Below are 26,410 nucleotides of genomic sequence, written 5' to 3'. Positions count from 1 at the left end.
ATTCATAAGAACTAATATATTCTATAAATTTCAGGAGATTGTTTCCTCTGTGCTTGTTCAGGAATGTGTTCATTATTCACCAAATTATTTTTATAGACTCTTCTTGCTTTGTATCTCATTTAGTAGCAAATTGACGAAAGAGTAGATGGTAAAAATCTCTGCTATTTGCTACTATTTGTTTCATTTCTTTTAACTTACCCTGCTTCTCATGCACTTTGGAGCTGATGTACCTGTGTATGCCCATTTTTTTTACCCTCAGTAGTGACCCGAGGTAGGCTGGCTTGGAACTCAAAAGAACCATCATAATCATCATAATCCCCAATGATTAGTTCCTATTTCTTGTATTTAAACTTATGTTTATTCTTGTTTCTGTTGTAAGCTTTTTGACAAAAATAAATAGAATAAATAAAATAAAATAAATTTACTGAGTGAGTTTCTTAGCTTGAACAGGGAGATTTAAATAGAGGATTCCTCCTGATCCCAGGATAATACAATTTTAATTTCGCTGACAGACACTGGTATTGGCAAATTCACAGAAACACTTTTGGAATAGTTCACACCTTTGAATGTGTTGCCATGGTGAATGCAGTGAAGAGGGAAGACCCATCTCTATACATATTCTAGCATATTGTGTGCCTTCCAGTGCATTTTTGTGATAATCCTCTCACTCTTCAAGATACAAGTCTTAAATTTGGGGTTAGAGAGCCCCCTGAAAGAGGCCTACAGACTTTTGCCATGTACATTAGCCCTGATTCTGAAGCATCCAGAAAACAGGTGAACCTGCTGTGATGTGAGGGTTTATTGCTTTCCAAGGATTGGATACAACACAGGATAGCAAATCTATAGTACACAATACTTTATTGTAGTGCACCAACAATAGGTGATTGCTCTGGGCCAGCTCCATCCTTCTAAGACTTGCAAGGTAATGATGCTATGTAAATATGTCTTTAGTATTGACATTTAATGCTTAGTGTTTTAATACTTGATTCACATAAAAGTCTACAATGTAGCATATAACCTTTGCCTTTTTTCCAAACATTCTCAATGTTAGTTGAGATGAAGTGCTGTTTCAGTTGGGGAGACCTGCTCTTTTTCTAGTTGCTATTGAGCTCCAAGCAAATCTCCCAAGTTCCAGACAGGACTCCCAACAGAAGATGCTGCTCACCCTAGCTTGTGTTCAGAGGTGGGATTCAAATTTCTTAACAACCGGTTCTGTGAGCATGGCCTAATTTGTGGGTGTGGCTTGGTGGTCATGTGACTGGATGGGCATGGCTTGTATGTAAATATTGTAAATATTTATGTAAATATTGATTTTTTTATTAAAAAAGAGCAACTTTTACCCAAAATCAGGCAAAGCAGGCAGGCAGATTGAGTTGTTCACAGAATCACAGATTCACTCAGAGATCTACCTTTCTGCAATCTGCTGCCTGAGTCTGCACTGAAAAATAGTAGAAGCTTCAGTCCTAAGGAAGTTTCAGCTCCGCTTTTAGATTAGCTAGAAAGCAAAAAATCCAATGATTTCCTGCTTTCTAGCTAATCTAAATCTCTTGGCACAGAAGAACAGCTGATAGTTGTGGGGAAAAAAAGTAAAAATAGAACTTAGCAGGCAGGTTTGATGGCGCACATGCCAGGTAAGGAGTGAGTGGGCAGGGAGGGGAGGGGCCAGCCAGTAGCGCTATTTGCTGGTTCTCCGAACTGGGCAGAATCATAACAACCGGTTCTATAGAACTGGTCCAACCAGGTAGAATTCCACCCCTGCTTGTGTTCCTGGCAGTCAAATGAAAGTCCTCCTTGCCTGCTTGTAATCTCCAGACAACACCTCTGCTGCTTCTCAACAATATACCATTTGCTACTATCTTTCCTGCTACACACACTCCCTTCCTACACTGTCTTAGATTCAGTGGGGTGAGGCTGCCTCTGGACATCAGCACATCCATGAAAACACAGGATGTGGCTCAATTCATGCAGTAGTTGAAATAACCTGCTTGTATGCCTATGAGTAAATGTATACATGGATGTCTGAATGGATGAGGGAAACATTGAGGGGGAAGCAATTCTGTTTCCCCCACCCCCACCCTCCCCACCCCAGGCACAGGTAGACCTTGACTTACAACAGTTCATTTACTGACAATTCAAAGTTATAACGGCTGTGAAAACAGTGACTTACGATCATTTTTCACACTTTCACACCATTGCAGCATCCCTGTGGTCACATGATCAAAATTCAGATACTTGGCAACTGCTTCCTATTTATAATGGTTGCAGCATCCCAGGAGTCACATCAGGGATGGTATTCAGCAGGTTCTGACCAGTTCTGGACAACCAGTAGCAGAAATTTTGAGTAGTTCAGAGAACCAGCAAATGCCACCTCTGACTGGCCCTGCCCCCATCTATTCTCTGACTACTGAGTCCCAGCTGATTGGTCGGATCTTCTTTTGTTGCCCCGTACAGGAGAACAGAGCTGGAAAGCAGGTTAGTGGTGTGGAGAGGGAATGGAGATTTTACAGTATCCTTCCCCTGCCACACCCACCAAGCCACACCCACAGAACTGGTAGTAAAAAATGTTTGAATCCTACCACTGGGTCACATGATCCCCTTTTACGACCTTCTTCCAAGCAAAGTCAATGGGGGAGCCAGAGTCACTTAACAACAGTTTTACTAACTTAACAACTGCGGCAATTCGCTTAACAATTGTAGGAAAGAAAGGTAGTAAAATGGGGCAAAATTCACTTGACAAGTGTTTTGCTTAGCAACAGAAATTTTGGGCTCAATTAAGATAATAAGTCGAGGACTATCTGTGTAGCTGTTTTTACAAAGCATAGATAGAAGTCTCAATTTCATTCTCTCACCCCTGGATTGCTTGGGCTCCTTTCAGTGATTTGCCCCCTATCTAAAAAGAAAAAAGGATCTGGATAAAGTTTATGTAGAAAAAACATCAAAGCCAAAACTTTCAAGGGTGTTGGCAGGGCCTTTTAGCAGCAAGTCAGCAATGCAGGAGTAGTGATTTGTGCAAGGTGTTTATCGGCAAAATATATTAAATTGCCACCAGTCGGGAGGAAAAAAGCACGTGCCTTACATAAGCAATTTGTACGTGAATAGGTCTGATGACTAAAAACCTTAGAAGTGGGATTTTTATAATCAGTGTTATTTTATATATGAAATATTTATGTGAATTCCCTTCATTTATCAAATATTCTTAAATGTGAAACGTCTCACGAGCAACAGTTTTTTACCTGCTCTAGCTGCTAGCAAGTATGCACGCAGACGGTTAATCTGTATAAGGCAAATCTTTTAAAACTCCCAAGCAATGTATGTAATTTTTCCACTCCTACTTCTTTGAAATTACATTAAACACTACTGAAAGTATGACTTAGAAATTTGCTATCAGTTTTTTAAGTAAAGGGTACACCAATATAAATCTTTTTTTAAAGAAAAAAGATGCCTTCTTTCCCATTAATTTTAAAATGTTGAAGTGAAAGCTGGAACTTCTACATTAAAATTAGAAAATATTGCAATTATAGAGGAAAAAGATTACAAATATCCTGTCAATAAATTAGTTCAGAGAGCTTTGTGACACCTTAGAGGATTTTTTCACTCATAGAGCATTATGGAAGTAAAGTACAGACAAGCCTTGGCTATTCCCATTTTTGTAAAGCTACTCATAAACTAATAACCATATTTTTGTTACCTTTGGAATTAAGCTTCCTCTAAAATAAATCTCAACTATACATTTTAGTCCCACTGCTAAAGGAAGGATTCAGAAGTGCTGTTTGTATTACCTGAGGTGATTGAAATTCTGAGTGGAAATGATTTGTGCATAATTTATTACTCTTGATGTCATTCTCCTCATACTGTAACTTCCCTCTAATACCTCAAATTAATTTAAATTTGCAAATAAGAAATCTGGGTACTTGTTGTGTTATACATACATAGTGTACATTTATAATCCCTCCCTCTGTTTCAGAGGAAACATAGCCTTGAAGAAATTTGGAACTCAGAGGTTGGGAACAAGAATTTCTCATAATTTTCACATTTTCTTTTACTTTACAATTTGCATTTAATGCAAAAATTGGTATTCAGAAATGTGGTTTTAATCTTGCATGAACAAATAATTACTCTTGCCATTTTAAGATACACCATAAAAACATAAAGCATAATTGATTAGAGATTGATGCAATATAGAGAAAGAGAGACTGAGGGGGAAAGAAATAGTTTATATAGTTTCTTCTACCTAAAAATGAAGTAGTTAGGACCAGCATAGAACCAGAATAAATATGTGCTTATACACTATCACTTTGTGCTATTCACTTTTGTCAGTCTCAAATTCTTATTAGTAGCCTTATTATTAAAAAAAAAACCCACCATTTTGTAATATGGTTGCTTTTTAAGTTTACAATTAGTTGTTCTAATAGATTCTACAATATTTTATCTTCTTTCTAGATTTAATTCAAACTTCTTATAAATATTTATAGGTAGAAAATATATTTATTAATAGGTTACTATGATTGGACTGGTTATGATATAAATATGGCTGCTGGTTATTTGGACTTAATTACAGCTTCAATATTTCATATTTTTCTTTTAATTCTGAGAAGCTTAGATTTTATGCCAGTCCTTTTCTACATTATGAACTAAAATATAGAATGGTGCAGAGTTACTCCAATAATCTATATTCAATTGTTTTGGAGAGTTTTGATGAACAATATTAGGGGGACATGAACTATTAGAATATGTGAGGCTAAATAAATAAATGTGCATGGTTCATTGACCATCTTTGTTGCAAAACAAATGGTCTGTGTTTGGATAATCACATAAAAAAGCATCGGGTTTAAATGGAGATGCATTATTTGTAAACGTTCCATAAGTTAAATATAGGAATTTTCCATTAAATATAGGAAATTAAATATAGGAAATTTAAATTGCACAGTAGTAGACATATTTTCAGTTGGCATGCTTTACTTTTTGCTTTCAACCTTCCTTTTGCTTTTTTAAAATCAGTTATTAAAGTGCCTTTATTGTCAAGGCTGAATTCCAGAAAAGATGCTTTGATCTTGCAATTATGGAAAGGCTATTGGTTGAAAAATGGCCTATCAACTTCTTACTCTTTCTCATTTGTTTGCTTGCCACAATCCTCAAACAAAACTAAACATGCAGTTTGCTCAGCCTTTAATAGCTCAAACCAAAATTTCTTTCTTGACCTTATTTGTTAATTCACTATGACTGGGCTTTGTGGCTTAGCCATGTTGAAAGTCTAGGTTTTGTTGACACTCATGTAGCCTTCAGGTTCAATTAACCTTTCCATTTAACATATTATGAGCATTCATGTCGTTGGTGTATGAACTTATGCTGCTCTGATCTTTCTTTTTTGTATGTGGCTCTTTAAACAGCTTCAAATATTCCCTTTTCTTGTTTTTCTTGTGTCTTTGGCATACATTTTAAAGATCTGTAGGCACTTAAAGCTCAATAAGAGTCATTAGTTTTGCGAGATGGTCAGCTTATGTAACTTTTTAAGAACAAATAAAAGTAAAAATTGTGAAATATGTCTTAATATTATGTCTTAAAAAGTTGGCTTTATTCAAACTAACTACTGTATATCCTGCTGTCAATGACACGATAGGGCTTTATTTCTCTGTTTTACATAGACATTCTTCCTGCATTGTTTAAATTAGACTATATGCCTCGAAAGATTAGTCCAGTTAGAAGAAGAGATGGTCCTAGATTTCATTTTTGGCTGTTCTAGGTAGGATTGAAAATGCTGTGATGATACTGCAAAAGTTACACTAACTCTGCATAAGGTAACGTCTTGTGTTATAGCGCCAAAGGTTTATTTCTAATGACAAAGTTGCTTTTATTGAAATATTCGCCCCTGTTTCTTTTTATAAAGATTTGGGTCTTGATAACTAAATAAGACTGATGGGTACATATACTCAGTGTGAAAAAAAGTATTGGGTTTTAAAGATAGTGTTAATTCAAACATATGGTAGGGATCACATAATTTGTGCCTAAAATTAAAGTATGAAAAATCAAATAATTAAAAAAACACTCCAATACAATGTGTACCCTGGATACATTAACTTGACTATTTTTTTTCCTGTTTGCTGTCTTTTTTTAGAGCAGATGAAGTGTTATATTTCTCTACTTTCTATCTTGTTGGCCTGTAGATTGTAAATCAAGCCTGAGATCTGCATCACAGTTTCGTTCTGAGTGAGAGGAGCCACAGGGTGGGGTGCATGTGCTACTTCCTTTGTCAATCTGTTAATTTAAATTGGTATTTTCCATTTTGGGAAGAGTAAGTAACTATGTGCAGAAGCTGCTGCCACTGCCTGTCAAATATGAAACCGCATTTCTACATTGCCCATGATGGTTTGGAAGCTTGATGGTTTCTCTAACTGAGGCAACTGTATGAACTCAATCTGTGCAGTGGATGTCGTGGCTTCTTAGACTGGTGATTTTGTATGAACATCAGAGAGTGTGAAAGCCATGGAGATGAAAGGCGTATATCCTGCCTCTCCCTTCTCATCCTTGGGGCACAGTTGCTTCTCCCCTACTGTGAAAGGGGTACTAAAATTCCCTAAATCGTTGGAAGAGATATATTCCATCTAGTGGAAATAAAGAAAGACAGCAATCCCAAACTAATCAGCGGTGCCCTTGGGCTGCTTCAGTTTCTGTGACAAATTAAAAGAGTTGAGGGGTAAGCTGAGGAGAAGAACCAGAGGGGATTGTATAATACGAGGCAGCTGATTGTAAAAAGTTTGGGCAAATTAGGCTGCCTGAAAAATCCAATTTGCATATTGAAGAGGCAGGAGAGGTTCAGAGGGTGAAATCTAATTAACAAACCAAAAGCAGCCCCACAATTAATGGGAACCAGAAGAAATAAATAGGGCCAAGATGTATATTCAAAATGGATAAATAGACTTATTCTTGCAAGGATTTCTTGATTCAAGAATATGTCTGACTTCAAGCTCATAGGTAAAAAATTTATCCAGCTGGACATCCATATTCATATCAGATCTCTGGCATGGAAAATTTTACGTTTAATGCACCGAGAAAAATTATGAATACTAGCTTACTACAAATCTCCAGGCAAGAATTTCAGGAAGCTGTTAGGACAAGAAGCAGTATTACAATGATATCTGCAGATAGTTAAAAAATGGAAACAGACATGGAAAACCAAGAAAACTATTGAAAATGATCTCTAAACCCCAAAAGTTTCCAAATCAGAATTGGCATGTTAACAATGCCAATAGGCAGGTAGTAACTGATTCCAAGACGATTGAATAAAGATGAAAGGAGTGTACTGAAATTCTGTGGAGTAGAAATGTGAAAACCAAATATATACCCTATTTACAAGAACTTCTATTACTAGAGCATGAAGTTAGGTCAGCATTCTGGTCATTATCAAGTGAGAAGGTTACAGGAATTAAAGGAATATTTACGGCACGGGTGTCTAACTTGCCGCGTCATGTTGCCATCATGTGACATATCATAATGGTTTTTTCCCTTCACGGAGATGGGGTGTGCATGGCCTGCACATGACGCATCTGGCTCATGGGCCATCAGTTTGACACCCCTGATCTATGAAAATATGGCAAGCAGCAGCAGAAAAAGCTGTAAAGGATCTAGCCAAATTATGCCAGCTTAGTAGCCAACAGACTGAAGGAGATCTAGTAGCAAAAAAGGAGGCTTGACCAATTGTGCAAGCTCTTGTACATTATCCCTAATTTCACATGCTAACAAAATAATGCTTATGATATCCAGTGTAGATTAGAGCCCTGTATGAAAAGGGCTGGCTTTGAAAAATGGTAAGGATCATGAGATACTGCTGCTGACCCATGCCAAATAATTGGGAAAGCCAGTATTCAAATTTTTTTACCACTTCTACTACTTCTGTGGGCATGGCTTGGTGGCGTGGTGTGGCTTGGTGGGTATGGTGTGGCTTGGTGGGTGTGGTGTGGCTTGGTGGGCATGGCAGGGGAAAGATATTGCAAAATCCCCATTCCCTCCCCACCCCACTAACCTGCTTTTGTAAGCTCCATTCTCCTGTGCAGGGCAACAAAAGAAGACCTAGACAATCAGCTGGGACTGGGGAGGCAGGGAATAGATGGGGGTGGGGGCCAGTAAGAGGTGGTATTTGCCGGTTCTCTGAACTATTCAAAATTTCCGCTACCGGTTCTCCAGATCTGGTCAGAACCACCTCTGGAGAAAGTCAAAGAATATAAAAAAGAAAGCCTATGCTTAGGTCAACCATGTCAAGCTTTGGGATTTGTTTTCAGAAATAGGATCCTAGAATCTTGTCCTCATTCAGAACACATAGAACACAATTATTAATAACTAAATAAATAATATATAATAACATATGTATCAATTAAATAATTAATTATTAATAATTTAATTAATTAATAATTACATAATAATAATTATTATTTTGAGAAATAAATATGATACTTCCTAAAAGACAACATCAGGTTGTCAGGAATCTCACTTGATTTTGGGAATATTGTAAACATAATACCTCATGACTTCAGCAAAACGTTTGAGGGAATACTCTAGAGGTGGTATTCAGTAGGTTCTAACCAGTTCTGGAGAACCGGTAGCAGAAATTTTGAGTAGTTCAGAGAACCAGCAAATACCACCTCTGACTGGAGATTTTACAGTACCCTTCCCTTGCCATGCCACCAAGCCACACCCACAGAACCGGTAATAAAAAAAATTGAATCCCACCACTGGCATACTCCATAACATAATAATTTGCAAGCATTTCCAGTGTAGGCTGGAAAATATAACAATTGTTAGATACATGGTTGGCTTGAAAATTGTAATCAGAGAGTACTTCTCAAATTGGAGAGGTATTCAGTAGTATGCCACATTTAGTTTTGTGTTGATGACTTGGATGAAGAAGTGGCTGGAATAGTGGTAGAGAGATTTGGTGAGATAGTTGATAATTTTAGAAAATATAAACCAAATTCAAAATAAATTCATGGATTAGAGAAACTGACCCAAAGTGACTAAATAAAATTTAATGAGAAATCCTTCATTTGATGGAGTACCTTCATTTGATGGAAAAACAGTCAAATGTATTGATGTAGTATAGTGAATATCTGACTTGATAGTAGAGCTTGTAAAAAAAACACCTTGCAATAGTAATGGATTAAAACCTGAATATAAGGCAACAGTGTTTTAAAAGACAAATGTAATTTTAACCTACATAACCGAAGTATAACTTCCAAATCCTGGAAAATAATTTTTCCAATTCATTTTGTTTCATAGATCCCACTTCAAGTAGATTAAAAGAAATACAAAAAGATTTAGAAGGGGATAATGATGAGAGGACTAATAACTAAATCTCATGAGAAGATATTGAAGGAACTGAATGTATGTAGCCTTAAGAAACAACAGCAATGAATTGGTCCTGATAAACTTAAATAGTCCTTTCCAAGTCTACATTTTTTGCATAACTGCCTGGTGTTCATCCTATTTGACTGGAAAATAGTCCATTTCTTTTATACTATCTTTTTATAATTGATCATGATAGTTTTTCCACCATGATTAAGGTCTCTTAAGTGCGGCCACCTCAATTTACGGTTCACATTTAAAGAAGAGGTCTCAAACATCTTTCCAATCCTCAGTGTGTTACTCATTAAATGATACATATGCTGATGAAGTGTGAAAATCAACCAAATGACAATTCTCTGTAATCACTTAATGTCTCCAGAGCATTGTGGATTGTTTTTTATTATTATCTTACGATTTGCAACTCATTCTGAGTCATGTTTCATTTAGGGCGTTGTTCCAACAGCTGAGGTTAATTAGCATTTAGTCCTATACTGTTTTAGAAGGATGCTCAGGTGGATATTTGCACCCAGAGAACTGCAGTTGTGAATTAATTGTGTGTCTTGTTTTTTTTTAGAACCTGAAATGTCTTTTTTTTTCCAGTGTCTGGATGCTGCCCACTGCAGCCTAAGAATATTAAATGGAGTGAAAAACTAAAATGTATTTTACTAGTATGGTGTAATAGTTAAGAGTTTTATTCAGTTGTAAAGCTCTAATTCTAGTCTATCTAATTAGTCAAAATTCATTAGGTGATGGCCAATCTGTGATTCTTGCTTATCTCACAGGTTGTTGTGGGGATGAAATGAAATGATTCAAGTCTTCTTGAGCTCTGGAAAACATAAGTGATATCAATTTCAGGTTGTTTTTGCTGATATACATTTATTTGGATTTTCTGTAAGGCTATTTAGTAGACTCGCTCTGACTCATTTCTTCATGTTGCTGGCATTAGTGATTTCTTTTAAAATTAGAATATTTACTATCTAGATTTATTATGCTGTTGAATTCATTTTTATTTTTTATTTTGCTTCATAAACAATCTTTGCTAATAGTGAAGATATAATACTTTACAGTTTAATTTTCGTGATAGTGGTGAACATAGGCTGTGGTTAAAATTTCAGAGTATCTACACATGAATAGTTTTACTGGCCAATCTTCTGGGAAATAAAAGACTTCCTGAAAAAGGATTATATTTTGATTTGATTTTCTTTTTTAAAAGAAAATTTGTTGGGATCTAGGGAGAAAATCCTTAAGTTATAGAATTTTGCTAAATGAATTGTGGAGAATATTCACTGCCACTTTAGTGGAGATTTTTTAGTCTTTTTATAGAGCACTTCTGTTTCATCAATGTAAACTAACAAAAAATAAATAAAATTCCAAAACAGTTTGTCAATGTTCAAAATATTCTTTCAGTTTCATAAAAAGAATACAAAATATCATTTCCTTTCTTTCACACTGTGCATCTTAGTATCCTTTAAAAAATAGTCTTTCATGAAACGTCAGATGAAATAATGGTGATTCTCATAATGCTGCTAGGTGACCAACATTATAAAAATAGTCGTGTGTTTGACACTGTTTTAATTTGCATTAGAAGCAGAATTTTCCAGCTGAGATGTTCATGAATTGTGTCCTTAAAATGTAGGACACTGATCTTTGAGACTAGTCTGTTCCCAAGATCACACATAAGACTGAAAATAACCGACAAGAAGGCTTTGGCAAACAATTTGTGTACTGTAGCCAAGAAAGCCACAGTCAATAGTCACTTCATTTTTTTAAAGATGCAGATCTATCACGTAGATCTATCATGTAGGTATTGCTGAGATAAAAGATAAAATCTCTTGTTATATAAATAAAACTGGTAGAAAATGCTTGCAACCACCCTACCTTATTTGGTCCATAGAAAGCATATAAAAAAGTAAGGAAAGTAAAATAGAATTGAAAGTGCAGTTGTATTCTGATGATAAACCTTTACTTTCTAAAATGTAAATTCCATAATACAGGTTAAATACTGTATATGATAAAGTGAGCTAAGAATTTTTATTGCAATATAAAGATGGTTCACTGGAAGACTATATGGGTAAAAGGGTTGAAGTTTACATTATGCGTATTACATTACCTTAAAGAGAATTTTTATTAAATGATATATCGTGAGACCAGAGAAACTATCAGTAATGTATAAAGGAATTTAAAATTTATGTTGGAAATGTGAACAACATGAAGGGATATTTTATCATGCTTGGTGGACATGTAAAAAAAAAACCACGTTTAAAAATGAATTCAAATACATTGATACAAAGAATTGTAATTTTCAGTTGAACCAGAAGTTTTCTTTATAGGACCCATGGCTAAACAGAAAAGGACTATGGAAGATTATTTCAGTAAAATAATCTTATGCAAAAAGGGAAAAATACATAATAACCTATTGCATTGACAGAACTTGATGAGATGAAAAAATTGACTTTGTTGTTGAAAACGGTCATTATTGACCTTCATCAATGACTGGAAAACTCTTATGGATTTTTTGCATGGGAAAGAAAATTATTTTGTGATTTTACAGTTTTGATGATAACAAAGAATAGTTTATTGAAAGAAAGGAATTGTGATAAAATCTGTGCAAGAGAGTTTTGATTAGAATTTTTTGTATAACTACTGAGATCAGAAGCACTCCTTCATATACAGCTAATCCTTTATTTACAACCACAATTGAGCCCCAAATTTATGTTGCTAAGTGAGATAGTTGTTAAGTGAATTTTACCCCATTTTACGATCTTTCTTGCCACAAGTGAATCTCCACTGTTGTTAAGATAGTAGCAAGGTTGTTAAGTGAATCTGGCTTTTCCATTGACTTTGCTTGTCAGAAGTTTGCAAAAGGTGATCACATGACCTTGGGACAGTGCAGCCATTATAAATGTGAGTCAGTTGTCAAGCGTCTGAATTTTGATCACATGATCTTGGGGATGCTGCAATAGTCATAAGTGTGAAAAGTCATAAGTCACTTCTTTCAGTGCCATTGTCACATCAAACGGTCACTAGATGAACTTTGTAAGTCTAGGATTACCTGTATATGTTTTCTGTACTTTTTATTTTCTTTTTCTTTTGTCTACCCTCTTACTTTCTTTTTTTCTCCTCTTTTTTCTTTTTCACATTTATTTTACATTTTTTCTTCCTTCCTTCAGATATATTTCTTATCTATGCAAAATCTTTGAATAAAAACTTTTAAAACCAAAGCATATAAAAAGAACTGGAAAATTTCTTTGCCTTACTGTATTGGATGTGCAAACTCCAGACAGCTTATTGGATAAGAGGAGTTCCTGGGCTTTGAACTATGTGAATGCTTGCTAATCTCCTGCCTCAGGCTGCAATTCTTGGACCAAGCTCAAGCAGGCTGGCTTGCAAAAGCTTTGCTTGCGGCCTCCTGAGTTAATTACATTCTCCCTGTGTGTGAGCTTGATTTCTCTTTATGTACACTCATCCATTCATCCTTCTTGGGGGCCAATCTGCCAAATGCCCCTATGAGCATGCTGGCAAAATAGAATCTAGTTCTCTTTAGCTATGATCACACAAGCAATTGAGATACTTCTTGATGGGCCATTTCCTTTCTGTTTTTTTCCCCCTCTTTGATGGGATTACATATGTGGCATTTTGTGTGTGTGAATAACCTCACTTTCTTTAGAAGACTAAACATTCCTCAAAGTCCAGGGATGCTAATTACCTCTCTGAAAATACTTCCAGTTAGCTCAGCATTCACAGGGCTGGCAGTGTGGGACAGGTTTAGGTAGCTGGATCCATCTCTGCCTTTTTCCTGCTCTCCAATTCCCTTCTCCAATCCCCATAGCAAGAGAGAAAATAGACCAAAAATATGGATATCTGAAATCTTAAAGTCTGAAATCTGATGGATTACTCTCTAATCTCAGGATTTATAAATAGCATGACTCTCACTAGAAGAGTCAAGGGGTTGTCATTGTGCAGTTGAGTCTTACTCAGCCCTGTTCCCCATGTTGGATTCTAATACCAGATTCCAGTTTAAATTATCAAGAAGAATATTTTTTTCCTTCCGTTACATTCATTTTTCTACCAGCGCCCTTTCAAAATATGCTGCTTTGGAAAATCAAACAAAAACATTTCTATACCTTCAATTCTATTGTAAGCATATTTTATTGGACATCAACTAGAATTCAGTAAGTGTACAATTTCAGATTGCATATGGTAGAGCATAAGGCCAGCTAAATATCATTTATTTCAGACTAAAGTAGAACAAAGTGGAAAAATTACTTTCTGTGATTTTGAAATTATACTATTGTTCTGTATATTGCCTTTTGTGCACCCACATTACTCTGCAGTCACATATTCAATTTGCGATTAAGTATTATTCCAAGATCTTTTTCATAAGTAATATTCTATATGAGGTAAAGTCACATTCTATTCCTATGTATTTAATATTTATTTCTTAAGTGGATTTTGCATTTGTCTGATACATTTCTTGCTGCTGCAGTTTTTTTCTTTTTCCTTTTTTATACATTCCAAATAGCTTTTCCATCCAATCTTAAACCATCTGCAGATTTAATAAGTGTTTCTCTATTTCTAATCCAAGTCATTAATAAGTGTTGATTTCCCTCCCATTTTGATTAACACTTGGGGGGTATGGCTCCACTTAATTATCATGTTTAACTAGCTTTCTAATTAGTATATCAGAGAGTACTTTGTGAAAACAAGATATATTATGTTTAGTGTATTCTTCCTACAATCTATTATGGAATTTACCTGATCACATACTGAAATAAGAATGTATTTTCTTAATTACTCTTGACAAGCCCATGCCATCATATATTCACCTTTTTATGATCTGCTATCATGGATATTAATGTCCAACTGGCAGCTTTCTAATTCCCTGGGTCTTCCTTCTGTCCCATATTGAAGACATTAGTTATCTTCTACTGATCTGGCTCTTCACCAGTTCCTTAAAAATTATCAAAGATAATACATAAGAGCCAGGTCAGACCATCATATAAATCCTTATTATTTTAGAAAACAATTCATTTGCTTCTGAAGATTTCAACTTATTCAGAGTGTTCTAAGGAAAATAGATATAATTGGATTTCCAAACAGAAATAGGCATTTTTATTATATAGTACACCTCTCCATCTCTTCTATCTATTCCTTTTGAACAGATAGAATCATTCAGTTGCTATATTCTAATCATGAAATCATCCCATCAGGCCTCTATAATAACCATTAAATAATATTTACTATTGCCTTTCTGTAGTACTATAAGAAATCAATCTCGTCTTGTTTATTCTGTTTTCTTAGCATTATTGTATGGCTAATGAAGGACATTGACTTTGTAAACCAATGTGATTCCTATGAGTGATTTAAGAGGTCCCCTATCAGCAGCAATATACCTGTACTCTATGGTACAGAAGTCTTTATCAAAAATCCTTAATTCAGGATTTTTATTTATATTCTATTCTATCAGGATTCAGTTTACATTCCTCCTTATGAACCTGGTCATCCTTTTGACAAACACATCCCACACCCTTTTCCAACAAATCAAACACAATCCAAAAGGAACAGAAACCTTGTAATGCTTTTACAAAATAATTAGCTGTGATAAGCACAAGCCTTGCCAAACTGTGCAAGTCTTGCCAAAAGATAACAGACAAGAAATGATTTGTAATACAAGAATCTTCAAATACAAATTCAGGATACTGGAATGTCTATGAGGCTGGAGTTTCAAAATGTTTTTGCCTTCTGCAAAGTACATTTATTTCACAGCTGGCTTTTATCTTCTTGAAGGAGGGGCCATTACCTTGCAGCCTTACTCTTGAGTCACCCGTGCTGTTGTAGCTGCTTTTTCCTCCACGCAATCCTGCGCACACGCGCACTTAGCACAGGCGACTCAGGAATAAGGCTCCTCGGGAACCTCCTCATTACTGCTGCCAGCCCCCACAATCTCTGAAGGCAGCAGTCCACTCCCTAATGGTCCTGGCCCCTCATCTGAGTCCTCGCTATCCTCAGCCGTCTGCACCTGCTGCCAGCTAACCACAATAATATCATCTTTTTGATTGACAATCCATTGTTCAGTAATCTAGGCCATGATCCAAAAATCCATCCTGTATCATTGGATTATTATATTGAGATTCCTATAATATATAAAATATAGTTTTTTAGACCAGGCTAGCATATTTTTAAATGAGGTATCTTTGCTAGATCTCTCTGTTACACTTTTAGAACTGAATGCATCTTAGAAAACACTTGGAGACTCTTCCCTTGCTGCTTAGAATGCAACAAAATATTTTTATTGACAGACAAGTTATTTTTCAGAGGAGTTTAGCTACAGTTATTTAACTGCTTATTGAAGAAAGCTTTTGAGAAACCTCAGAGTTCCCTGGTTCACAACATAAAAATTATGGGTATACCTTTGCATGTGATTTTCTTTACTGAATTGTATAAATCTATCTGAAGAGATTTACACAAAGACCATTATTAAGTTTAATTTTTAATCTAATGTATTCAATTTAGATGATACCCAACTCTGGAAGATGTTGATATGACGTTCTCAATCTCCACTCATCCCAGAGTGTATTTGTAACGTTTTCCATTTGTCATTATTTTACAATATTGTTTTTTTATTATTGTGCCTATGAGCCTCTGGTCCCTTATGCAAAAAGAAAAAAGAAAAAGAAATCCTTCATTACAAGGTAGTCCTCGTCTTACAACAGTTCATTTAAGTGACTATTCAAAGTTACAATGGCACTGAAAAATGTGACTTATGACCATTTTTCACACTTATGACCATTGCAGCATCCCCAGGTTCATGTAATTTACACTCGGATGTGTAACAACTGGTTCATATTTATGACGGTTGCAGTATCTTGAGGTTATGTGATCTCCTTTTTGAGACCATCTGACAAGCAAAATCAATGGGGTAGCCAGATTGACTTGATAACTGCGTTCCTAACTTAACAACTGCAGTGATTCACGTAACAACTGTGGCAAAGAAAAGTTGTAAAATGGGAGAAAACTCACTTAACAAATGTTTCACTTTGCAACATAAATTTTGGGCTTGCTTGTGGTCGTAACTAAAGGACTACCTGTATCTGTATTTGGAAGGAGGATGGGATTCCTTTTAAAAACAATAGTGAGCTCTTATAAGATTTTTCTTGAGATCTGCTGTAGGAAGATAACATATTCATTCTTTTTTCTTCTTCTTCAGTCATATTGTTGATGGAAAAGGAAGTTTCTTAGAAATAAACTTTTATGTGTTTCTTTGAAATTTATTTCCAAACATGCATATTTAAATTGTAACAGGAACAGAAGCATGGTTTATTCAGGCCTCTAACACTGTCTAAAATATAGCTAGAGATATGTATCTTCATTGCAAGACCAGGGATAATTAAGACAATAAGTATGATGACAGTCGATTTGCTGTAGACACCTATCATTAGTTGCCACTGATCAACGTTTTATTGAAACAAGTAATAATCTTTGGAACTATGGAGAAATTGCTTGTCTACCTTTCTTTTGTGACATGGCCTTAACCCATGGGGAAATTACTTTTTATATTCTGTGCACAGGGCATAGCAAAAAGCGAATCTCTTTATGCAAAACATCTGAGTCTTTCGGTAAGAGCCCTGCAAAAGCTTCCATTTAAACCCAGCTAATTATGACTAGCAACCTGTGCCATAAATTAAAGCTTACAATGAACTCATGACCAGTCAAATCTGTAATGTTTACAAGCCAGAAGGACATGGGGAAAAACAGCAAGGACCAGCCCTTTAATATTCCATTGGCCTAGCTGTCAAAATTATTAATTAAATTTTATCTCCTCTCCTGCATGCTTGAGTGCCACCAATAAGAATCTTCAGATGAGAGGACCCCATACGTAGGAATAATTGGGTGCTTATCATAGGCCAACCAGTCTTTTAATATGATGCTTTGGTTGGCAGCTATCAAAATGTACTGATGGATTATATCAGGATTCTTTAAAAATACTAAACTGAGATATATATATATATATATAAGTAGAGAAGTCCTTGGATTTTAGATTTTTAGATAAAGAAGGTAACTGGGTATTAATAGAATAAGGACTAATGAATGTATCTACCAGTACCTTTAGGGGAAAAGAACCCCAGTGAGTGTATCTCATAAATCCCTTATGGAAAATATTATGAGGGAGAAGCATTTTTGTAGAGAATAAGTAGATTAAAGAAACTCTTCTCTTCTTCTCTTAGCTTTCAAAAACAATTTTGATTTAGTTTACCACTGTTTCTCGGGTCAGTCCCAAATGCTGTAAAAAGACTTCCCATTCTTCTCTCACCAAGAGCTTTATAAGTTAATATGTGAGGCTTTTTTTTTTCTTTTTAGCCATCATATTTGTCATTCTGACTTCCAAACCCTGTTCTGCCATTCAGTTCATCCTATGTGTTGGGCATGCAATTTTGCATACAGATTACCTGACACAGGATGCACAAGATAGCTCTGTGATGTACTAATAGAAATATCAAAAGCTAGGTCAGGTTAGAGAACAGTAATAGCTACAGGCCCTCTCTTATGAGAAAGATGAGAAGCACCGCAATGCTATTTGATGCAGTAATTTTTACCATACCAAGCTAACTTGCATTATTTGATCCATCAAATTGAACACAGCCAGTCAATTGCATATGGTGGCACACCAGCGGAATGGAACAAAATATCTAAAGGTTTATTCGACCATGCCAGTTTTAAGTATTTTGTTCCATTGAAAACTTCAAAAACTAAGGCTACAGTACTGTATCTGGGTTGTTCGGAACTAGATAACAGCAAAGAGGGACAAGAAAATCTCTGTTTTTGTTGCCATTTTGTGATTGTCTGGATCTGGGCCATGTAAATATGGTAGCTATAAATAAATTGATTTTCATAAATCTGCGAGTCACAAAAAGTATTTGGCTTGATGACTCATAAGGGGAAATTATGTATAATTTAGATATAGGCTTTGACACAGGTCTGATTTCAGCATTACTTAATGAGTTTTAAGAAAGTTCACCTATAAGTTATCATTTCTATTTTCATACGGTTGTAAACCGTGCAGAGTCACCATGAGTTGGGCTGCCATATACATTTTCATGCTAAGTAAACATACAGAACAGAACAGAATAACAGATTTGGAAGGGATCTTGGAGGTATTCTAGTCCAACCCCTGCTCATGCGGGAGACCCTATACTATTGTGGTATATACATACATACATGTTTATATGCCGCTGTATTATATATAGAAATAACTCAAGGCAGCAAACATACCTAATAGAGATCCAAACTTGCTTTCTCTGGCCCAGCAAAGCAGTCCCCCTTGACTTTGTGAAAGGGAACTACTGCATTGGGCCAAAGAAAGGAAACTCAGATCCAAGAAAGGAAAGAAAAAGGAAGAAGATGGAGAAAGCAAGCTCAGATAAGATTAGAGAAAGGAAGGAAAAAGGAAGAAGAAAGACACAGGAAGCTCAGATCAGATTAGAGGCTTTCAGGCTAAAACATATGAAGAACAGTTACAAGAATTGGGCATGACTAGTCTAGTGATGACAAGAACCAGGTGTGACATGATAGCAGCCTTCCAATATTTGAGGGGCTGCCACAGAGAGGACGGGGGGGGACAAACTATTTTCCAAAGCACTTGAAGGCCAGAGAAGAAACAATGGGTGAACACTGATTAAGGAGGGATTCAAAGTAGAAATAGGGAGAAATTCTAAGAAAGTCAGAACGATCAACTAATGGAACAGATTGCCTTAAAAAGTTGTGTAAACTTTGTATGAAATGCTGTCTGTAATCTGGGCATTTGAATGATCATTCCCCTATCTATAACCTTATATGTTTTATAAGGCTAGACCTTGGTCTATAGTTGGTATATATCTTTTCCGTTTCAAAATGTAATAGGTTCTGGATGAAGAATATTCATATATATGTACAAATACTGTAATTTATCTTCTCCATTCTCAAAGGAATGGCTGGAGATAATATAATATAATATAATATAATATAATATAATATAATATAATATAATATAATATAATATAATATAATATAATATAATATATGTTATTCCGCTTTGTCTGCCAGACGAACACAATACAGAAGCCTGATGATGGCAGATGAGATTCTGCCGAAACATTGCTACAACTTTAAAAGCACAACTATAATGATGTAGGAAAATACCCGAAAAAAGCTGAATTATATAAATATATATATATGTTTTCTTAAGTTTTCACGGGTACTTACATGTATGGCATTCAGCTTTGTTCGGGTATTTTCCCACGTCATTGTAGTTGTGCTTTTAAAGTTGTAGCGACGTTTCAGCAGAATCTCATCTGCCATCATCAGGCTTCTGTTCTATATATGATAAATTACAGTTTTTCAGATGTCAGGCAATTCCTATCAAGGATAAGAATCATAATTAATGTAGATTTTATTTATGGTCAAAGACCGTAATACCAGATACAATGCAACCCAATAAAATAGGTTAAGGGATTAAGTTAATAAGCATGGCAGAAGTTTAATAAAAATACAAAATGCTAATAAGTCTTTTAGGATCAAGTAATTAGCCTTCAGTCTATCACATTCAGACTCAGCACTTTTTTTAACAGATCACAACTAACAAAATCCAGCAACTTTCCTGGAAAATCTACAGGCAGTTAGTTCAGAGAAAAGTTCTGTCATTTGTATACAAGGTATAATACAAAGAGTAGCATAATTGCCCTACCTTATTAAACACCTTCCATTCTTTTTGCCTTTTGAAAGGCCATTAACACATTTATATGTGGAATGGTATAACTCATCACAACCAACTCTCCATGGCCAACTTGCTGCGAGATAGCTCGCCATAGCCAACTTGCCACAGGACAACTTGCTATGGGACAATTCAATATATCAATGGGATGGGGTGGGGTGGGGTGGAATGGGATAGGATAGGATAGGATAGGGTAGGATGGAGAGTGATCTGTGCCTAAGAATGTTAAAAAGATAACAGTTGAAAAGTGATTGTATTCAAAGCTTTCCCTTATATTAAATCAGAAATTATGGGAATTGCAGACCCACAACAACTGGAATAGCTTACATTTCTTTATCCTTTAAGCTCAAGATTACCTTATTTTTCTTTCCAATCATTCTGCAAAACCTGCAGTGCCACACTGTAATTGGCTGAAAAGAGATTTGAATGTAGTATATGAATATAGCATTGGCTTTCAGAATATTTTTGCCCACTGAAACTTGGGCAAGAATCCATAAAATCATTATAGTTATTTTGTTCTCAACAGCCTTTTTTTGTTTAAATATAACGTATCTTTTTGTCCTGTTTGGTATAGCAAACTCCTTTTCAAAAGAGAACTTGCACAGCATTGTGAATAATGTACAAAGGGAGGTGAATAAAAGGTATTTCTATTACAGTGTGAAGATTTTAAATATTAATGCTTTGTGTTTTGAGGAGGCTTATTTCTGAGGTTGTTTGGTTTTTTTTAAAAAAAGCATAAAAACAAGTCAATGAATATGAATAATGTAGATGCTAGTGCAAGCTCACCATGAGTTTAAATAACTTACTGGATCATGCCAGAAATTGCAACTTTGTCTTGTTGTATGGATATGTTCTCCATAGTTGCTGTTTGTTCTACCTAAAGTCTTATCCAATGTTTGTGAGAACAGGAAGAAGCTATTCAATATTTTGAATTAGCCCATGTGGTCACATTAAATATACCATAAAAATAACTTACAGCAATACATACCAAAACACTTCATTGTTTATTTCAGATAAAACACTGTATTAATGAGAAAACAGAAGCACTTGAACTGGAGAAGCTTTCTGTAACCCTTTTATTAATCATGATTAAGTGGCCTAGGGTTGCTTATATGGGGGGAATTGCCCAAAATATTTTATTTTCTGGCAACAAAAACAGTTGATCTAATTCTGACATTTGCAGTCTCTGAAAAGTCACAGTGATTGAGACATGAATTATTGGGAAGGACAAGAGTGATCTCTGCTTTCAGTCTAGCTAGGTTATCAAAGGTCAATTTATTCAGTTTCTGACCCAGTGAACCAGGTCCTTTTAACATTGCTGCATTTTGAAAGTAGTAACAGAAAGCTTAATATCACAAAAAAACTCCTTTGTCTCCATTGAGAATTAACAGAGTGATCTACCAGTAATCCTACATCCATTATTTTCATAGCTGTAAAGAGAATCGTGGTGGCCAGGAAATTGCTGCAAGAATGAAGCTTGAATCAAAAGTAGAGCTTGAATAGATTAGATTAGATTAGATTAGATCAGGGGTTTCAAACTTGATTTAATTGAGGGCTGCATCAGGGTTGTGTTTGACCTTGGAAGCTGGACTGGGCGTGGCCAGCTTGATGTCGGGGCACGGCAAAACGGGCTCCTAAGCTCCTGACTGCCTCCCGCAGCCCTCTGCCAGCAAAAACGAAGCTCCATTTTTGCTGGGAGAGGGCTGCAGGAGGCCATCGCAGCTGAAAACAGGGTATGGGAGGGCTGCATGCAGACCTCCCAAGCTCTGTTTTTGCTGGCAGAAGCACCACAGGCCGGTCCTTTGCTGTTTCCAGGGCAGCTTCATGGGCCAGATCTAAGCACCCCTCAGGCTGGATCTGGCCACCGGACTTTGAGTTTGACACCCCTCAATTAGATTAACAGAGTTGGAAGGGACCTTGTAGGTCATCAAGTACAACTCCTTGCCCAAGCAGGAGACCTTACACCATTTCTGACAAATGAGCTGCCATAAGCAGACCTTTGGTTCTAGTAGAGTCCTCCCACTTTCTAGAGATGTTGAAAAAGCTGCTAGGGTTCAGAATCAGATGGTGTGTAAAAACCATCATAAAGATATTTACAATAGTACCCTTTCCAATGGGGAAGGTTCCATGTTTGGTTTTGTACTAGTATCCTTTATTCCAGTTCCTTGGGCATTAAGGTGGGAGCTGATAGAACTATAATCCAAAATATCTGGAAGGTTCAGGTTGGGAACCTACGTTATAGTTTGGCTGGATGACTTTAAAAGCCAAACAAGACTTTTAAACAGCCTGAGAAGCTACAGAGATCTGTATGATATGGAATGAAATAATGGGTCACTATGAATGTTTTAAAACAATTATTGTAGCACATTAATTGGTTTAGTAAGGATTTGCTAGACTTCATGATTTCGCCCCCCCCCCCAAAAAAAACCCACCTTTGGCAGAGTCTCTTTGGGTGGATACCTTCCCCACCCCACATACATGCAAATAAAGTATCTGAAATGTTTCAATGGATCAGAATTGTTCATTTTAGCCAATTAAGGGAATGAGCTATATTATAAAATTCAATATTGAGTTTTCAATATTGGGCTTTCCTGAAACTCCCCTTTCCTAGGCCAGAGTTATCAATACAGAAAAAACAAAATGGCATTAATATTGGAGGCAGTGTGAAGAAATGGTAATGGCAAAGTGAGCAAATGAAATTCTGGCCTCAGGCCATTCTTTAAAAGCCCCTGTTCTGTACAAATGTAGAGGATTACTGGCAGCACATTCTGCAGATAATAGCTCAATTTGTTTACCATGGCTATTTTTGCACTACATAACCTATAGTAAAATCCCAAGGTTTGTGTGTGTGTGTGTTTCATCCTTTCATCCCTTTTATCACTTTAGCTGAAGTGAGTTGATTAGTACTTTTATGTCAATCTTTTATACATGGTTATTTTTCCTCACTGCAAAAGGATGCAGTCATGTATGAATCCATGGAATGTGATAGATTTCTATTCTTCATTACTCTCTCTCTCTCAACAATGATTTCTTTGGTAGAGCCACACACTTAATTTACAGCACATCTGTCACTTTCCTCTGTTAAAGGGGTAGCAGCCAATTCAATAGTAAGCTTGAGATGGTCTTTCCAATTCCAAGGTGCCTTTCTTAAGGAATGCTGAACTAGTGTGATTTGACTGTGGATTCTCAATTGGCTTGAATACAGAATAACAGAATTGGAAGGAACCTTGAAGTTCTTCTAGTCCAACCCCTTGCTTAGGCAGGAAAGCCGATTGCAGACGAACAGTTGTCCAATCTCTTCTTAAAATCTTCCAGTGATGGAGCACAACTTCTGGAGGCAAGTCGTTCCACTGATCAGTTGTTGTAACTGTCAAGAAATTTCTCTTTAGGTCTAGGTTGCTTCTCTCCTTGATTATGTTGTTGTCAGTGGAACCGTCCTGGAGACTCCGCAGCAAGCATCTGCTAAGGAGTATTTGCACAGCCCAGCTTGACTGTAACTCAACACAACAGTGTAGGCTAAGCCAAACCTTTCTTTAGCTGTTGAGAAGCTGATGCTGACAGTTCACACCTGTCCCTGTTTTGTTTATAATATTGTTCTGTTAAAGCTTGAAGCAAAGAACAGTATATAGAGTTGCTCACCAAGCAGATGGCTTTAAACAGATCGCTGGAATTAAGAGTGAAATAGAATATGACAGGTAGGCGGTGGCATCCATGCCTGGCTCTGCTAACCTTTAGCACAATCCAGTCACATTAGCCCCATTGAAATTATAAGCAGAGCTTCTGTGGGCACCTGACAATTAAGTACCAACCTAGAATACAAATAGCAGAACAAATAGACCCACAAGCCTTTGTGCCATTTGGAATCCCTCTCATCAGTGTAGTAATACGTTAATCCCTTGCTGTGATTTAAAAATTCCATCAGAAGAGAGTAATGATTTTGGTTCTGGGGTTTACTTTGGTAAAACATTACTGGATTAATTTTATCTTTGCTATTACAGGCATAATTCAGGAGTTAGTACACTCTATTTCTTAAAATAGGGATTTCTTTAAAAAAAATAAAAACTCTTGGTGCTTTTCCAGCAGGAAGTTCACTCTTCTAAAATCAGCTTCTTGCATGCATACCATTGATATTTGTAAAGCAACAGCAGCATGTTTATTTGAATGTACTTTAAGAATCCCATATACTTGTACCTTGGTTTCTTTAGGTTATACCCATGCTGTCTTTTATTAAATAAGTTTTAGTCAGACCCAGATTTATCATGAACTCACTTTCTGTTTAGAACTCTGTTTTCTGTTCAAAAGTCCTGAGAAAATCATATTCATCAAGTGTTCCTCTATCTCCTTTTGGAACTGCCCATCTCCTGTGCAGAAAAACTCTGGTCGGTGTATAATAAAATAGTAAAACTTAGAAACAATACATAAAAGTTAAAATGTAAAAAGGGAAAGGATGATTGAAAATATGAAATCATTGAAACCACCATCTGAATAAATTTAATGGTCACTTGTTTGACCCAAGCATTGCAATAATATATTTCTCCTTCTATTTTCTAATTAGGATTGTTCCACGCTGTCCATTGATCCTGTGGTTTAGGATCAAAATGTAACAGCTACTGTTGATGAAATACGCCCATCAGTTTTCAGACTGGCAGTGAGGGTTCCTGTTTAAATATTTAAAACTTGCCAAGATTACAGAGCTGTTACACAATTACTCTCCAAGCAGGCCCAAAGAGGAAAGCATTCATTAAAAGGCAGGGAATATAGATTTTAATATAAAAACCTAAAGACACATTTGAAAATCTGATAGATTAAAGCTGTAATCATTGTAAAATAACTTCAGTTCAACTCTTGATTTGTGTCCTGCCTTTATTGTTTTTATAAATAACTCAAGACAGCAAATGTACCAAATACTCCTTTCTCCTCCTATTTTCCCCACAACTACCACCCTGTGAAAATGAGTTCGGCTGAGACAGAATAACTGGCCCAAAACCACTCAGCCTCCTTTCATGGCTAAAGCAGAGCTAAAAACTTAGTGTCTCCTGCTTTCTAGACTGGTGCCTTAACCACTAGACCAAACAGGCTTGTATTAATTCTAAACCATAGAGAATATTTGTTCACATGCTGATCAAACTATTCTAGATTACATTTTTTAGAATTTATTCTGCTTTTAGTGGATCAACTCATTTAAAAATTAGACAATTCTTGATGATATCTGAATATTTCTCTTTTAAAGGATTCTTTTTGGTGAACTATATTAAGAAGAAAGTCTGTTGGGAGAGAAGTTAGATAAATTAGGGATGCGCCAATGTGTTAGTTCTTGGGAATATATTTAAGGTATAAAAGAATCGTTGCTTTTACCTCAGCAAAAAGGAGGTTCAGAAACTCTAATTTGATGCAGGTTGTTCAAGATTCACTTTTGTTATATGCCAGAATCCCCAGAGACAAATCATATCAAGCATTTACAGAAAAAAAAATACTTAAACTACAGTCAGACCAATTTGAATGCTCTTTGAAATGTGTTAATCAGCACTCCTGGGAATCAGGAGAGCTGGGAAGTTGTTGGCTTATCACTTAAAACAGAAGAACAATGTAAGTTTTATCTGGAGTTCAGCTTAATAATAGTTATTTACTGAGACAGCATTGATTTTTAATCAGTTTTATTATTTTTCTGCTCATTTATAAGGATTAGGAACCATTTTAACTGAACAATAAATTACCAATTTCCTGGAAGTTAATGAAATGGAAGACCTTTCAGAGGCAGAGAAAAATAAACTCATAACCTGAGTTTACAAAGGAACTTCAGTAGATGAATCCAGGGACACTACCAAGGCAGATGTCTCTCTAAGACAACTTCATAGAACCTACAATGTTAAAAAGTAATAATTTAATCTATATTTCCTCTATCATTTAATGAGATTTATATTACAGTCATATTGAAGTCCAAGAAAGACCCTCCTTGCAAATTATAGACCAAATATTTTTTGCTTACTGTGGATGTGAAAATCTTGACTGTAACACTAATTAGAAAGTTATAGAAAGTAATAGAAATTATAACGTTCACATCTGAGTTTCGGTTTAATAAAAATAGACAAGCAACTAACAACATTTCCCGGGTGGTTGATATTTTGAATATAATGGCTGATAAATTATAAATCAGTTATAAAAAAAACTTTTAATATGATTCAGATTGAATTTACGAAGTGCGTTCGAAGAAGAGATTATTTCTATCATTGGATTTCAATTTGGTATTTGCCTTCAGATACTGAAATTAAATGGAATTATTACAAGTGGAATAATTTCTCAGCCTTATAAATTGTGATACCATTTGTCAAG

General features: G+C 35.8%; 1 protein-coding gene across 3 annotated transcripts in view; it reads left to right on the top strand.

Moving 5' to 3' along the window:
- The window catches only part of PPP2R2B (protein phosphatase 2 regulatory subunit Bbeta), a 242,200-nt gene that overhangs the window by 105,612 nt on the left and 110,178 nt on the right, over window positions 1–26,410 (top strand). The gene's annotated exons all lie outside the window — the stretch shown is intronic.

This window comes from Pseudonaja textilis, chromosome 2 (assembly GCF_049901715.1).
Source record: "Pseudonaja textilis isolate UNSWEBS1 chromosome 2, rPseTex1.2, whole genome shotgun sequence".
Lineage (NCBI taxonomy): Eukaryota > Metazoa > Chordata > Lepidosauria > Squamata > Elapidae > Pseudonaja > Pseudonaja textilis.
This window is presented reverse-complemented; position numbering and strand designations above follow the sequence as displayed.